Below are 14,311 nucleotides of genomic sequence, written 5' to 3'. Positions count from 1 at the left end.
GTGCAACCTCCTTTATACGGCTTTCACTAGAGCTCTCTCCAACCACAGTAGAGTCTATCATTCCCTTTATGGTGACCCCCTAACCTGTATTAACTTCTTTCACCATGTACTACACTACAGTCTACTGCAATTTACTAGCATGCAAATCCCAAGTAAAGACTGCATCTTATTTTCTTTGTTATCTCAGCTATCGACATGGATCCCTCTTATAGAAGTCATGCAATAAATTGTTGAGAATACAAATGGGTGGAGAGAAAATTTAATTCCTTGAGCTAAAATTTTACTAGTTATACTTACAAATCTCAAGATTTTAGTTAGAGCGCTTTCAGTGAATATGCACTACTAAACATAAATGCTTCCAAAGAGCTGATAATATACACTTGTAAAATGATAATAATAAAATAAACCAAATGGATTATACAAACAAAAATGAAATATTCTTGTTAAAATGGTAGAGGAACTTGGAATATAAGGACTAAATACACAGAAAAATATATATATTACTATCACTTTAATCTACGGATTTTTTTTTCAAATTAGTTTTGTTTAATACAAAAGGTTCCAGCCTCTTATCAGTTCTTCTCTTGGAATTTAAATTTGTTATTTCCATAGTAATCAAGAAATAGCATTATTTTAAATTGATGAGTTCTGAAAAACCCCTAGAGAACACAGGAGAAATATTTCTCATCAATAAGGAAACCCCTGGCTGACGATTTGTCTCCTCATTACTTTTATCCAACACACTAAGCTAGTATCCATATTTTGCTAGAATAGAAAACTGAAATGCAAGCCACGTTACTGGCCCCTAAGGGAATTTACTTCCTACTACCCTCTAAAAAAGTAGACACAGAGATAACATTGCTTGTACTCCTTCATTCATTACCTTACTGATTTGCCAAACACCTAAGAACAGAATTTAAATCCCAATCCCAGGAGTTTCAACTCGCTTTAAGGTTTTGAAGTTCAGATGTCTGTGAATGTCTCCGGACACAGATTTCCCTGATCCCCTACCATGAACATCAGTATCTAAAAAGAGTCAGCTGTGTTTCAAAGGGTAGAAGCACAGCTATGACTAACTGATTATAGCAAGACACACTCCTGGACAAATACTAAATAACATAGGATCAAACAACAGGTTAGCTGAACCTTGCAAATATATGACTAATGCCTCTAACAGTTCATGAGAAAGCAGGGTTACATGCTATCCTAGTGTTGAGGACCATCGTCCCTCCAATATACCTTAGGTTTAAAGCAGGGGGAAAGAAGATGGGAGAGAAGGCTAGAAGCATCCCGACCAGATATGCAGTCCCTCCCCATTAACACACAGCAGAAGACCATAATGAATGAGCTCCCACATAGTGCTCATCACAAGGAAGATGCTGTGGGTTTTTTTCCTTCTAAAAAGACTCTTCACAATGGGATTCATTCATCTAATACTATGGACTCCTTAGAAAGAGGTAATGTAAGTTATATGTAAGCATTTACCCTGGGTTGAGCTATTTAGTCATGCAAGTTAAAGTCCATGAGTTATTCATAATTTGAAAGGTGTCAAAATATACTTTTATCACCACAAATCAATACTACTCACTTCCAGGGCCCTTTATTTCCTGTATGGTAGTCTGTTCTGTGTGAGTGGGAGTGAGAGTGCGTGTGTGCACGCAAACGCAGACATTTTCAGAAATCCTTTTTGTACACATTTCAACCTGTATTGATGATTAGATGGTAGAACGGGGGAAAGAGGAGTGGAAATCAAACATAATTGTCTTCCAGTTCCTGGACTAGACCCTGGTATATTTTGCTTGGATTAATCTGTAAGGGCAAAGCTCTGTCTCCGTATTGATCTGCAGTGCTGTTATGCTGCCCTAGTGCCCTGTTTTCACTTTGGGAAAATGCTAAATGAGATTACTGTCCAACATCAGGAGGCCATAAAACCCAAGCATGGCACCTTGCATTCAGGAAAAGGGTTTCAAAGACATTTCCAGTATGCATTATGGTAAACCCTCCATATAGTCATTGAGTCAACAATTGATTTTTATTGACTGCTTTCATTCCTGCTGATGGGAAAAGCCACCATTAGGTAAAAATAACAAAAGGCAGAATTTCAAGATACCCAAGAAGGAAAATTAAATCTTAGCAGCAAGAGACATTTAAACAATTTACTTTCTTCGTATGAAAAGATTTTAAAAAAGAAATGGTGAATGACAAATGCTAAGAGAAAGATGAAATATTTGGGGAACCCAAAACCATAATAAAGAAGTGAGAGATAGAATAGTTGTCTAAAAACATACTTACCAAAAAGGAACAGGTGGAATAAAGTTGATACACGGAAATATATATTGCTCAAAAATAAGAAAAAATCCAGTTTAGTGGACTTTAAATTACTGGGGACTTTTGATGGATCCCACCACCTGTCTCCTCCCCTTGCTTTTCCTTTCTGTACTCTATACGTGGCTGCCTGTCTCTTCCCTCCTCCCACCAGCACTAGAAGCTGGCCCTCTGCCCTTCCCGCCCTACCCCACCACATCCCACAGTGGCACTTCGGGGCAAGGAGGTCGCTGACGGTATTCAATGGCAGAACTGGAGACCAAAGATCTGGATAGAGAACAACACCCAAAGAAGCACTCCTGGTAGGTATTCTGTAGCCAGTAAAACAATTTTTTTGCCAATGTTTAATGCTAATATTCACTTAAAAGGCAGCTAATAAAATACATCCAAGTATTCTTCTCATAACACTGACAGATCAATATAGAAACTTTGGGGGAAAAAATAACAGAAAAGAATAAAGATACATATTTAGGCTGTTTCTAATTTTTAAGTGCTTAAAACACCATGGTGATGGACAAAAATTATCACTACTGTTTCTGATGATTTCCTTCGTAGAGTTTCCTATAAGTTGAATTAATTGGTCAAAGAGAAATGAAGATGTTTTGGTAAAAATGACGTTGAGATAAATAAGCAGTATTCAGAACTCTCTTCTTAAGATTCTAGTACTGGGCTTCCCTGGTGGCACAGTGGTTAAGAATCCGCCTGCCGGGCTTCCCTGGTGGCACAGTGGTTGAGAATCTGCCTGCCAATGCAGGGGACACGGGTTCGAGCCCTGGTCTGGGAAGATCCCACATGCCACGGAGCAACTAGGCCCGTGAACCACAACTACTGAGCCTGCGCATCTGGAGCCTGTGCTCCACAACAAGAGAGGCCACGACAGTGAGAGGCCCGCGCACCATGACGAAGAGTGGCCCCCGCTCGCCACAACTAGAGAAAGCCCTCGCACAGAAACGAAGACCCAACACAGCCATAAATAAATTAATTAATTAATTAAAAAAAAAGAATCCACCTGCCAATGCTGGGGACATGGGTTTGAGCCCTGGTCTGGGAAGATCCCACATGCCATGGAGCAACTGAGCCTGTGCACCACAACTACTGAGCCTGCACTCTAGAGCCCACGAGCCACAACTACAGAGCCCGTGCTCCGCAAAAGAGAAGCGACCACAATGAGAAGCCCACACACCACAACAAAGAGTAGCCCCCCGCTCGCCACAGCTAGAGAAAGCCCGCGCGCAGCAACGAAGACCTAACGCAGCCAAAAAAAAAAAAAAAAAAAAAGACTCCAGTATAATACATTTCCACTTGGTTATCTGTTTTAGAGCTATCTGTTGGTTTTGCTGCTGCCTCTCCTACTTTCATGTCTTAGAAACTTCTTTGATGTGGGTCTGAGCTTTATATTTCGAGAAAACTACTTACCCATCATTTTAGTTCTAATATAAAGGAAAAGGATAATGAGGTAATTCCAGAGAAGGGAGGAAAGTGTGGCGAGAGCCCTCCTCCTACCACTCGGAAGGCTCAAGAAGTCATGTAATGACAATCAGCGAGCAGCCACGATTCCTAAAGCTCTCGGACACAATAAATCGTTCGCTGAGTGCAGGGTGGATACGAGAATGGTTGGCGCCACAAGGGGAATTCTAATTTTTTCGGGGGGTTGGGGGAGAGATTCTGATTTTTTAACAGGTTGCGACAATGCATCTTTCATGGGAACTGGTGACTTTAGAAAACGGAATCAGTATCACAACTCAGTCCTCTGAATCCACAGGAGGCGGGTGATATGCAAGGAGGGAGGGGAAAGCATTATCCAGTCTTCCCCCAGGTTTTAGGATCCTGAGTAAAAGTTCTAAAACCAGGACAAGCCCAAAGATAGGACCTCTGGTCACCCATTGAAGATGATATGAACAATACAGTGCTCTACACACACAGGTACACTGTTCTTAAACCAACAGGCCTCACATACCCTAAGTATATGAGCACAAACACACCAGAATATAAGGTGAATGAAAAACTTTCCAATTTTGCAATATATTTTTCTTCCTTATTCAGTAATATTGGGTACCTGGAAATGATGGGGGCATTAGGCAAAACCTAGGAAGAGAGTGGGAACTTAGTAACGCATGACCACATGAAACTGGTGGGGGCTGGATGACTCTGCCTTCCTGCTCAGTGGACAACACACCTCAGCACTACAGGAGTCCCCGGTGTCTGGTTTCCTTTCCCGAGGAGACAGCTCTTGCCCCGCTCTTCTCAGAAAACCCTCATGGCATCTTGCCAATTTCACCATACCCTGCGTGGGATTCTGCTACGTGGGCTCACCCCACCAAGGGTCTAAACCTAGAAAAATGGGGCCATCTTCTGCTGCATCTCCAAAGAACAAGGGCCCCAACTGTTTTGTTTTGTAAATACACTTTCTTAAAATCTCGTGACCTAGAGAGGTTGGCTAATTTTCATCTTCCACTATATCATGGTACCCTTGCCATATCTGGGCTATGTGCAGCAAGGTTTATATCTCTAAAAAGGGAGATAAAATAACTGTTACTGGGACTTCCCTGGTGGTCCAGTGGTTAAGACTCCACACTTCCACTGCAAGGGGTACTGGTTTGATCCCTGGTTGGGGAACTAAGATCCCACATGCCACATGGCCAAAAAATAAAAAAATAAAATTATTACTTACATAAAGGATATCTGGGATAAGCAGCAATAACTATATAGAGTTTGGGGACACAGAACATAATTGATGTCAACATTAACTCAACCTGGAAGAACTCGAAATCAACTTCCCATCACACTTACTTTAGGACAAAACCAAATACTCAAGAGATGTTATTTTCTCAAGCTCACACAAAGTCCTCTCATTAGGTAAAATTCTACACCTAACATACTGCACTTTACTCTGGGTGACCCTTAATTTAGAGAAGTAAAAGCCATCCTTCCCTCTCCCTTTCTTCTTTAACAATGCCTGGTGTGCTGTTATGGCTTAATAAATGTCAAGTAATAACGCTGTAATAAAAATGGGCACTAGTAAGTTAACAATGCAGCTCTTTGCTTTAAAGGTGCCCGAGAGCAGCAGTTTATACAAAGTACCTGGAGCATAAACGTCACCTCCTGCCATGCACATAGTAGGAACAAACTTAAATCGCAGCTCACAGAAGTGGCCCTTGGTTATAAGAACTGAAATACTGGGAGTGTTTTCTCTGTCCCATCAAAAGACCTACAAGCCGCGAATGAAGACATGTCCAGGGCCAAACGTTAAATTTGAATCTCCAAAGGCTGTATCAGTGTGTGAATGAGACCAAGGCATCTTAACACACACCAAATTATTATTACTTGAAATATCTCAATAAGACTTCAAGGCCAGGAAAAGCATCATCATCATCATCACCATCATTATTATTATTAAAGAAAAGCATGACAAATCTTTGACTTTGTAAAAGTCACTTTAATTAGACAACTTAGAAAATGTTAATCTTGAGCATACACAATGCATCACCCTTGGATTTCTTTTACTTTAAATATATGTATCTATATAATACATTGAACTCATGCCAACACAAATTAAAAGTTACATTATTTTACCTATGAGGCTTTGGGAGTTATTTCCATTTCCCCTATCCTGCTACTTTAGAATGTTCACAAAAATTGGTCTAAGGATAGAAAATATGAGAGCTGGTTCATTCATTCTTTCATCTACTCAGCTACTCCAACAACAAATATTATTAAGTCACAGACATTTATCAAGCATTCATTACACGCCATCACTACGGTAGGTGCTGAATAAGATGTGATCCTTGCCTTCTGCTGGCTCCCACTCTAGTAGGGAGAGACAGAGGTGTACACAAAGTCTTATAATGAGAATATTGAGCTATAAACAAAGTGCTAAACAGAGCTCTGGTTTTGAATGGAACAGGAACTGAACATACAGTGTTCCAGACAAGAGGACATCCATCACCAGTGAACAGGAAGGGAAGACTGGCCTTAGGATTCGCTTGAAGTAACTTTCAAGCCAGCAGGAAGATCTGTCCATTGTATCTAAACTATAGAGACAGACTCCGAGATGGAGAGGAGAGACCTCCTCAGACCTTGGGTACATGAATACACCCGCAACCTGGTTACTCCAAGCCTTCTAGATGCCTCTGCTTTCTCTCAGAGCAACGGTTAGTGCTTGTGTTCATGACATTTGCCAACACAAGCTTGGTTTGGCGGGGTGGGAGTAGTTGTGTACGGTAAGAGCTTATAAACTCTCTGAGTCAAGTAGGGAATCCTTAGAAAATAATCAGAGGCCAGATGCCCAGTTTCAGACCTGTCAACAATAAACGAATGTTGAGACAGGTTTCTGGTTGCTCTGTCTTGGTAGGAGGGCTATGGTGCCAACTTACAGTTGGTGCCAAAATTACTCTTCAGCCTTCATCATTTTCCCTGCTTAGGGACTGCCTTCGCTAAGTAACCACGCTACTGCTTTCCTACTTCATATGGCCAAGAAGGAGAAAACTGGGTAATTTGGTCTTAGATCAATGCCCAGGTTTGGAGGCAGGAGGGAGACGGTAGGAACTGGAATAAGATGGGGAAGGTAGAAAGATACTGGGAAGCTGAAGAACCTACCAGAATTCGAGGGGACTCCTGGAGAAGAAAGGGAAGCGTTGTGGGCCAGATTAGTCCAGATGCAGAGAGCACAGAGGGACCGGCTGAGCAGCTAAACAACCCGCGAGGAAGGACGAGGGAGAGGGAGACTGCAGGCTCCAGGCTACGGGGCTGCAGCAAACCGTGGCATTTGTTTCCAAATTCTGGAAGGGCCATTACCCCCTTCGCCACGCATTCTTCCTGCTCGAGTCCTCAGGCTCAGAAGAGGAAGAGCTGGATACAGCCAACATGGCTGTCTCCCATACAGCCAAGGGGAGGGCACCAGTCCTGGCAATCTAGCAGGGTTTTACTGAGAGAGGACACTTGTAATGAACCTAAGACACTCTGACCAAATTTTAACAGAACGCCGGACACAACCTCCCAGAGACAATCCTTCCGTATTTGGAGCAATATTTATTGCATAGGCCTTATTATATCATTTTCATCAATACAATCTGACTATTGCAGTAGCACAGAATCATAGCAACTTCCAGTTGAGTAGTATAGTACCAGCAGCCTGTGCAGAAATATGGTCAAGCACACACTCTCATGTTAAGTCCCTATTTTTAGGCACTTCTAATTTTTCAAAAAGAATTACCCTCTGGGATGAACTGTACATGCTCCCTCTCAGCTGAGGAGTGACTTAGGGGTGAGATGTTTGGTGAAATTCCATCTGAGTCACCCAAGCATAAACATACATTCCAGTACCCTTACCTCTTCCCTGCAGTGATCAAATTTGAGAGAGTGCTTTTAATACTAAGAGAAGAACAGCTTAATTTAAAACATTTCAAAACTGCCATATATCTCAATGAGAACTGTGACACATTCTAAAAAACTGGGTTAAGATCAAATTTTAAGTCTGTAGTGAGAGAGTGTGTTATAGTACGTTAGGTGATACTCTTTTTTCCACTACATTTTGAAAGCAAGATCCAAATACTAGATACACCCAGGAAGGAATGTGCCTGTCTCTCTTAACTGAAAGAATTGCAATGTATTTACTGCAGTGACAAGTAAAGGAAAAAAATTATCCACACTGATCTGCCCTTAAGTGTCAGAGTGCTAATAATGATGAATGGAAAGAGAGCTAGAGCTGGGCCTCTTGTCTGTTTCCCATCCCTTTGATGAGCTGAAAGGAAGGAGGCTTAGGCTCTACCCCTGCCAAGAGGGAATCCCAAATGGGTGCACTACGCCATGCCCTAGTGACTAGACCATGCCAGCAAACCTCCAGGAACTGTCAGGCAGAAAAATGCCACCTGGACATCACAGGGGTGTACATACTGTGGAGGAGGAGGTAAAGGTGTGTACAAACACAAGAAGGGAGAAAAACGCATACCTGTAAAAGAAACACCCTCGTAAAGGTCACAGGTTAAGACAAGGCGGTGTGATGGGTGTAAGGGAAAGAGTACAGGGGTAAGTGCCACAACTGTTCTGAGGAGGGAGCTGGGGGAGGTCTAGGGAGAGTCCATGGAGGAGAAGAGATGGGTTTTGAAAGCCTTATCCTGAATGCAGGGTAAGACTGTAAGAGGCAGAGAGGACACGTAAGAGGGTCTACACGAGCCAAGGCCCAGGCTCAGTCAAGCTGGGTGCGTCCAGGGGCCTCAGGTTGTAGGGAGGCTGGCAGAGGTGAGAGGCAGCACTGAAAAGGGAGGCACTGGGATCTGGACGGTCTTCTGATAAGACAGAGGATGCTTAGATTCTGTTCTGCAGGGGGAGACAAACCACCAACCCCTCCAAATGAGACAGTAAAGCCACCAAGGTGCCTAAGCTGATCGGATGCGAACAAATCAGATGGATGGAAGTGGGAACAATCTAGGCTGGGAGCCCAGTGGAGCTGTGTCCAGCTATAAAAACAGGCAAGAATGGAGGCACTGGAAAGCAAGGATGGAAAGATGCAGTAACTGACAGATGTGGATGTCAAGAAGAGGAAAAACTGGGCAATACACATGTGGCTCAGGCCTGGGGATTTAAAGAATGAAAGTGCTTGAGTCATGTTCCCAAATGGAAATGACCTACCAAAATCTAGAGTGTGGACCTGGAGCTCAGTACTGGGAACAGGGCTACAACCACGGACTGAGCATCCCCTGAAAGACACAGCGGGGAGTGCAGAGACAGAGGGCAGGAGGGACAGCTGAGCCCTGGGGAGCAGCCCCATTGGGGTAAGGTGACAGGGAAGGAAGACGGAGCAGTCAGAGAACTGGGAGCGGAGAGAAGAAGCAGTATGACACAGCATCACAAGGCTGGGAAACCAGAGCTTCATGAAAGAGAAGAAAGTTGAAAAGAATACAGATTGATAAAAGGCCGTGGAATTCAATCCCCAGCAATTTAGAGAAATAATTTCAATATAGTGCGTTAAGACAGAAGCCAGACAGCAGGAAATTGGTAAATAAGAAAATGGGCAGTAAAGAGATGAAGGCAGTGGGATTAGGTCAGTTCAATATCCTTTACGGAGTGCTTGTTCTATACCAGGCACTGTGTGTGCATGTATGCGTGCGTGCGTATGTGTGTGTGTGTAGGAGAGAAAGACACACCCATTTTATAAGAGCTGCTTCTATGGAGCACATCTGGGAACAGTAAAAATATGAAAGGGGAGGAGTACATCTGGCTGGAGATGACCAGAAAAGGTCTTAGATGAGATGGAAGAATTTCAGTAGTCTTAAAGAACAGGAAGGGCTTAGGCAGTTAGATAAGAGAAAGGCACTCTAGACAGAAAAGTGGAAGAAGCAAAGGCTGTGGAAGAAGAGAAGAAAATTTGCAGGCAGAGGCAGTGACATCACTAACATACTTTTTTTTTTTTAAAGATTCATATGGAAATTTACATGCAAATCAGAAAGCCAAAACACTCTGAGCAAGGACATGCTCTACAAGTGATAAAGGAATTTCCAGAAAGTATAGTAATGAGCAGAGGTGAGCTTAGAAGTTGGGTAAAGAGGGAAGGTTGTGTGAAAAAAGGAGGGTTTTGATTCAACAGTCTTTAAAAAGAAAGACAAGAAGGGCAGGAAGGAGGGCAGACATGGTATGATTAAGGAGAAACATGGTGTGATTAAGGAGAACCACGGTTCTCTTGGTTAAAGCAGAAGTCCACAGTGAGGAATATTAAAAGTGAGATTGGTGAGACATAGGAGGAGTGGAAGGAAATCTTTCAGTGGGAAACCTCAAAAGCTAGATGAATCATCTGACAGTAATGGGAATTCATGTGAGTAAGAAAGGGAACAATCCACGAGAAGAGGGATTCTCCTCCTAAAGGCATCAGCAAGTAGCTGCTATTTCCCTACTTAATACCCCATAAATGAGGGATACCTCAAAAGAATTTTATAACTAATAAAAGTGAAGAGTGTATATGGGATGTATAATAACAGCGAACTACATGTGCATCAATGGAACATCCGCACAATTACTCTTCAGTTTAAAAATTCCAACATTTCTTTTTACACTTCTGATTAAAGTACTCGGTATTGATGCCATTAACACATCATACAATCTCAACCCCTTGTGTTACACAAACAGATTTAAGCATTTTTCAGAGGACAGGCAAGATTTAGCAAACTGGCTTAACATTCTAGGCAGCTGCTGAGACTGAAATTGACAAGACTAACCATGAAAGTAGAGAAAACAACAACCTCCTGCACACAAATTCTTCAAATGATTATGATGAGCCTCACACATGAGTATTTCTGAGGCGGAATCACAATGATTCCTATGTAAAGGGATAATGATGTATTACTGCAGGACCAAACAATGCCTTTCTCAATTCAGGTCCTGGATTGGATTCATCATGCTGAGCCCCATTAGTTTTACATCTCCCTAAGGGTTCCAATTCAGCAGTATTAATCTAAGCCCTCACACGCAGCTCCAGTCGCTGAACGTCTGCCATATGACTGTCCTTTAATACAGCTCTCCAGTTGAGTGTTTCTGGAGGAAAATCATATAACCAGGGTAAATCCATAGGTAGACACTAAATTCTGCCTACCATGTTTTTACATTTCTGTGGTAAATTCATTCTTGCCCTCTTTCCCATGATTATTTCATTACATCTCCTTTCACTCTTGGCCATTTTTCTAATTTTCATTGAGAAAAACAGAAACCAGATAGCTCCCTCACTGTCCCATCATAAAATCTGGATCTGCAACTTTTCTACTGTTACTTTGGAGGAAGAGTGCCTCTCTCATAACACTTTCCCTACTAGATCATTTTTAAGAGCTCTCCCACCTTCTCTAGAAGAGTGCTATCGAGAGAACTCCTTGCAGTGATGGGAACCGTCATGTCTACGCAGCCCAACACACTGGTCAAGGCCACATGTTGCTACTCAGCACCTGAAATGTGACTAAAGCAACAAAGGTAAAATTTTATATTTTATTTAATTTTAATAAATTTAAATCTAAACAGTCACCTGTGGCTAGTGGCTATCATACTGTTGAAAGCACAGCTCTAGCAAACACTATTCTTATGACAACCACCTCCACTTCCTACCTTCCATCCATTCTCTTCTATCCACATCCAAGTGGCCAAATCCAACCATTCTTGGTAGACGTCTTATAGGACCAATTGGCATGGACTTAAGTAAATTACTCCCCTCTCTTGAAAGGGGTTTCTTGGCTTCTACAAACACTGCGCTTCCTCCCTTGCTTCTCCTCCAGCTCATCTTCTTCTAACTGATCTCTTGATGTGGGAGATCCTCAGGGCCATATCCTGCTCTTCCCTCTATATAGTCTCTCCACCAGGATTTCAACCATTCATGTGGCTTTAACGTCACTTGTGTGCTGACAGCTATCAAATCTGTACCTCTAGCCCTGCCTTCTTACAGGTGACTGCCTCCTGCTATTCACACTGAAGGTTTTACAGGTGCTACATGTTTAAAATTGAACACTTAATTCCTTCCTCTACCCCCAATTTGTTCTTTCTTCCCCATCTCAGTAAATGGACCTTCCAAAATCAGGGAATCCCCCTTGACACCGCCTCTTCTCTCATTCCCAATATCCAATGTGTCACCAAGTCTTATCAATTAAACTTCAAAAACAGATCTAGAATCAACCTATTTCTCTCCATCTCCATTGTCATTATTCTAGATCAAGTCGTTACCACCATCACCTGGAATATTTCAAAAATCTCCTAAGCAGTCTCCTGGTTTCCATTCTGAGTCCTCCAGCCTCATCTCTACAGCAATTCATTATCAACACAACTGGAGCGCCTCCTTTTAAATGGATCTTATAACTTCCAGGTTACAACCCTAATCCTTCAAACACTCCTTACCGCTCTTGGGATAAAATACGAAATACTAATTATGGCCTAGTAGGACGTGGCACGCCCCCTCCATCTCCGGCCTCATCTCTCCCCACTCTGCTTTCCTGCATGCTTCTTTTCAGAACCCCAAAGGAGCTGAGCTCCTTCCTCGGGGCCTTAACACTTGCTGATCTAGCTGCTTAAACGACCTTCCTTTACGCTCCCCCAACACCTACTATTTTAGCCTAAAGAGAGGTCGTCTCTGATCCCTCACAGTGGATTCCCATGTCACATGCTCTTACAGCATCTGACAGCACTTAGCACAACTATAACTGTCGAGTTATTTGGGAGACTAGTCATTTCTCCCATTAGTCTGTAAGCTCCAAGAAGGCAGGGCTCATGTCTGTTCCGTCGACACAGTATTCCCAGCGCCTGGCACGGCACCTGGCAAACACCACGGGCTGCTCAGACCCCTCACTACAGAGCTACTGGGGCACTCTCTCCACTTCTCCTCGCCACTATGTTAGCCTGAGTGTATGTGTGGGCATAAGGTGGATGCAAGTGTGTCCAAAGTACTACACTGGGGAGACAAGTGTTCCTAATATCCCAACTGGAATCGAGATGAGTTTTCTTCTAATAAAGTAGTACGACCAAAGTTAGTTAGCTTCCATAATATAGTCACTGCTTATACTTGCGCCATTTACCCTGATGGTTAACACAGGATCTGGCATCTAAAACACCTATGGCCAAATCTGGGCTCCGCCTTTCACTTGCTATGGAAGCTGGTGCAAACTGCTTAATCTCTGTAAGGTGCAACTTTTTCATGGGTTCCTACTGTTTTGTTGTAAAGATTATTAAGATAATGCATAAGCTCTCAGCACAATGCCCGGCACATAGTAAGCTTTTAACAAACAGTAGCTGCTATTATTACTATTATTCTTATTATCTCAACTAATAAGCTTCAGTAGGTTGTTCTGGGAACCTATTAGTTACCACCTTATTTCTAAAGGAAAATGGGTTTCCACTTTCAAATTGCCAACTTAAAAACCAAGTTTTAGAATACAATTCATGTGAGGGTTGGTGACTGTTCACGTAACTTGAAGGTGTCCACGAAGTGTTCAGGTGGCAGCAAAGAAGGTTCCTGCATGTGTTTTTGATAAAGGGATTAAAAAGCTGCACTCATGTTAAAATCATACCTCCAGCATGGGGTATATAATTAACATAAACCTATACATCTTTTCTTCTCTCAACTACGTTCTCACAGAGAGCAACAGTCTTCCCTAAGAATAAACGGAATTGTATTTGAAGTAATTACACTTGGCACAGATTTGCCCACTGCTGGTGGCAGGGCTGCTACTTGTGACTAGGCACTGAGGCGGAACTCAATGCAATTGACGGCAAACTGCTTTAATTTTCTTTAATAGTAGCAAAATCCTGTCTAAAACAAGCTGGACATTTCAAGAATAATCAACACCACACAATTAACGTTCTATCACCATTAAACCAGTATTCAAACAGGCCAGAAACTGGTTTTCAGGCTCTTTCCATGAGTTTCTATATCTTTAGTGTCATAAATGTCATTCTGTAAAGTCAAGCTGGCAGTCCTCAGCAGGAGGCCCAGAAGTGCCAGCGTTACTTAAAAATGTCGGATAACTTTTCAATTCATTCACGCTGTGAGATCTGTTCCCCCTACCCCACCCTCAAAAAACGTTAACCACCAAAGGGCATTCAGGAACAGGGAGAAACATGAGAGGGCTAATGATGATTTCATTTTCAAATGGTCTGAAATAGGCAACGACAGCATTGACTGTGATGGCCCTGTAGCCCAGGCCACAGCAGGGACCGGGGGGAAGCTTGGGATCAAAGGATTCTCTTTTCAATAATACTGATACGAAATTAAAGACGGTCTCCCCTGTGCCTGATGAGTAGCCCTTGTGAAGGATATATGAGAACCTAAGATCCTGCACAGAATAAAATCACGATAGATATCTGTGGATTCATTACTGCTCAGAAGTTAACTGCACATGACTAAGATGATGTAGAAAGCTTGGAAACTCGTTGTTTTGCTATACATGTCATTTCACATCATGGTAAGAAGTATATAATGGCTGTGGCTATACATATCATGAAGTAAACATTTCAGACTTATTTGCCT

At 42.5% G+C, this 14,311-nt stretch overlaps 1 protein-coding gene across 1 annotated transcript in view; it reads right to left on the bottom strand.

Moving 5' to 3' along the window:
* The window catches only part of CHCHD3 (coiled-coil-helix-coiled-coil-helix domain containing 3), a 288,008-nt gene that overhangs the window by 14,666 nt on the left and 259,031 nt on the right, over window positions 1-14,311 (bottom strand). The window lies entirely within an intron of this gene.

The sequence above is a fragment of the Balaenoptera acutorostrata genome, chromosome 7 (assembly GCF_949987535.1).
Source record: "Balaenoptera acutorostrata chromosome 7, mBalAcu1.1, whole genome shotgun sequence".
Classification (NCBI taxonomy): Eukaryota; Metazoa; Chordata; class Mammalia; order Artiodactyla; family Balaenopteridae; genus Balaenoptera; species Balaenoptera acutorostrata.
The sequence above is the reverse complement of the archived record's forward strand: the minus strand, read 5'-3'. Positions and strand labels throughout refer to the sequence as shown.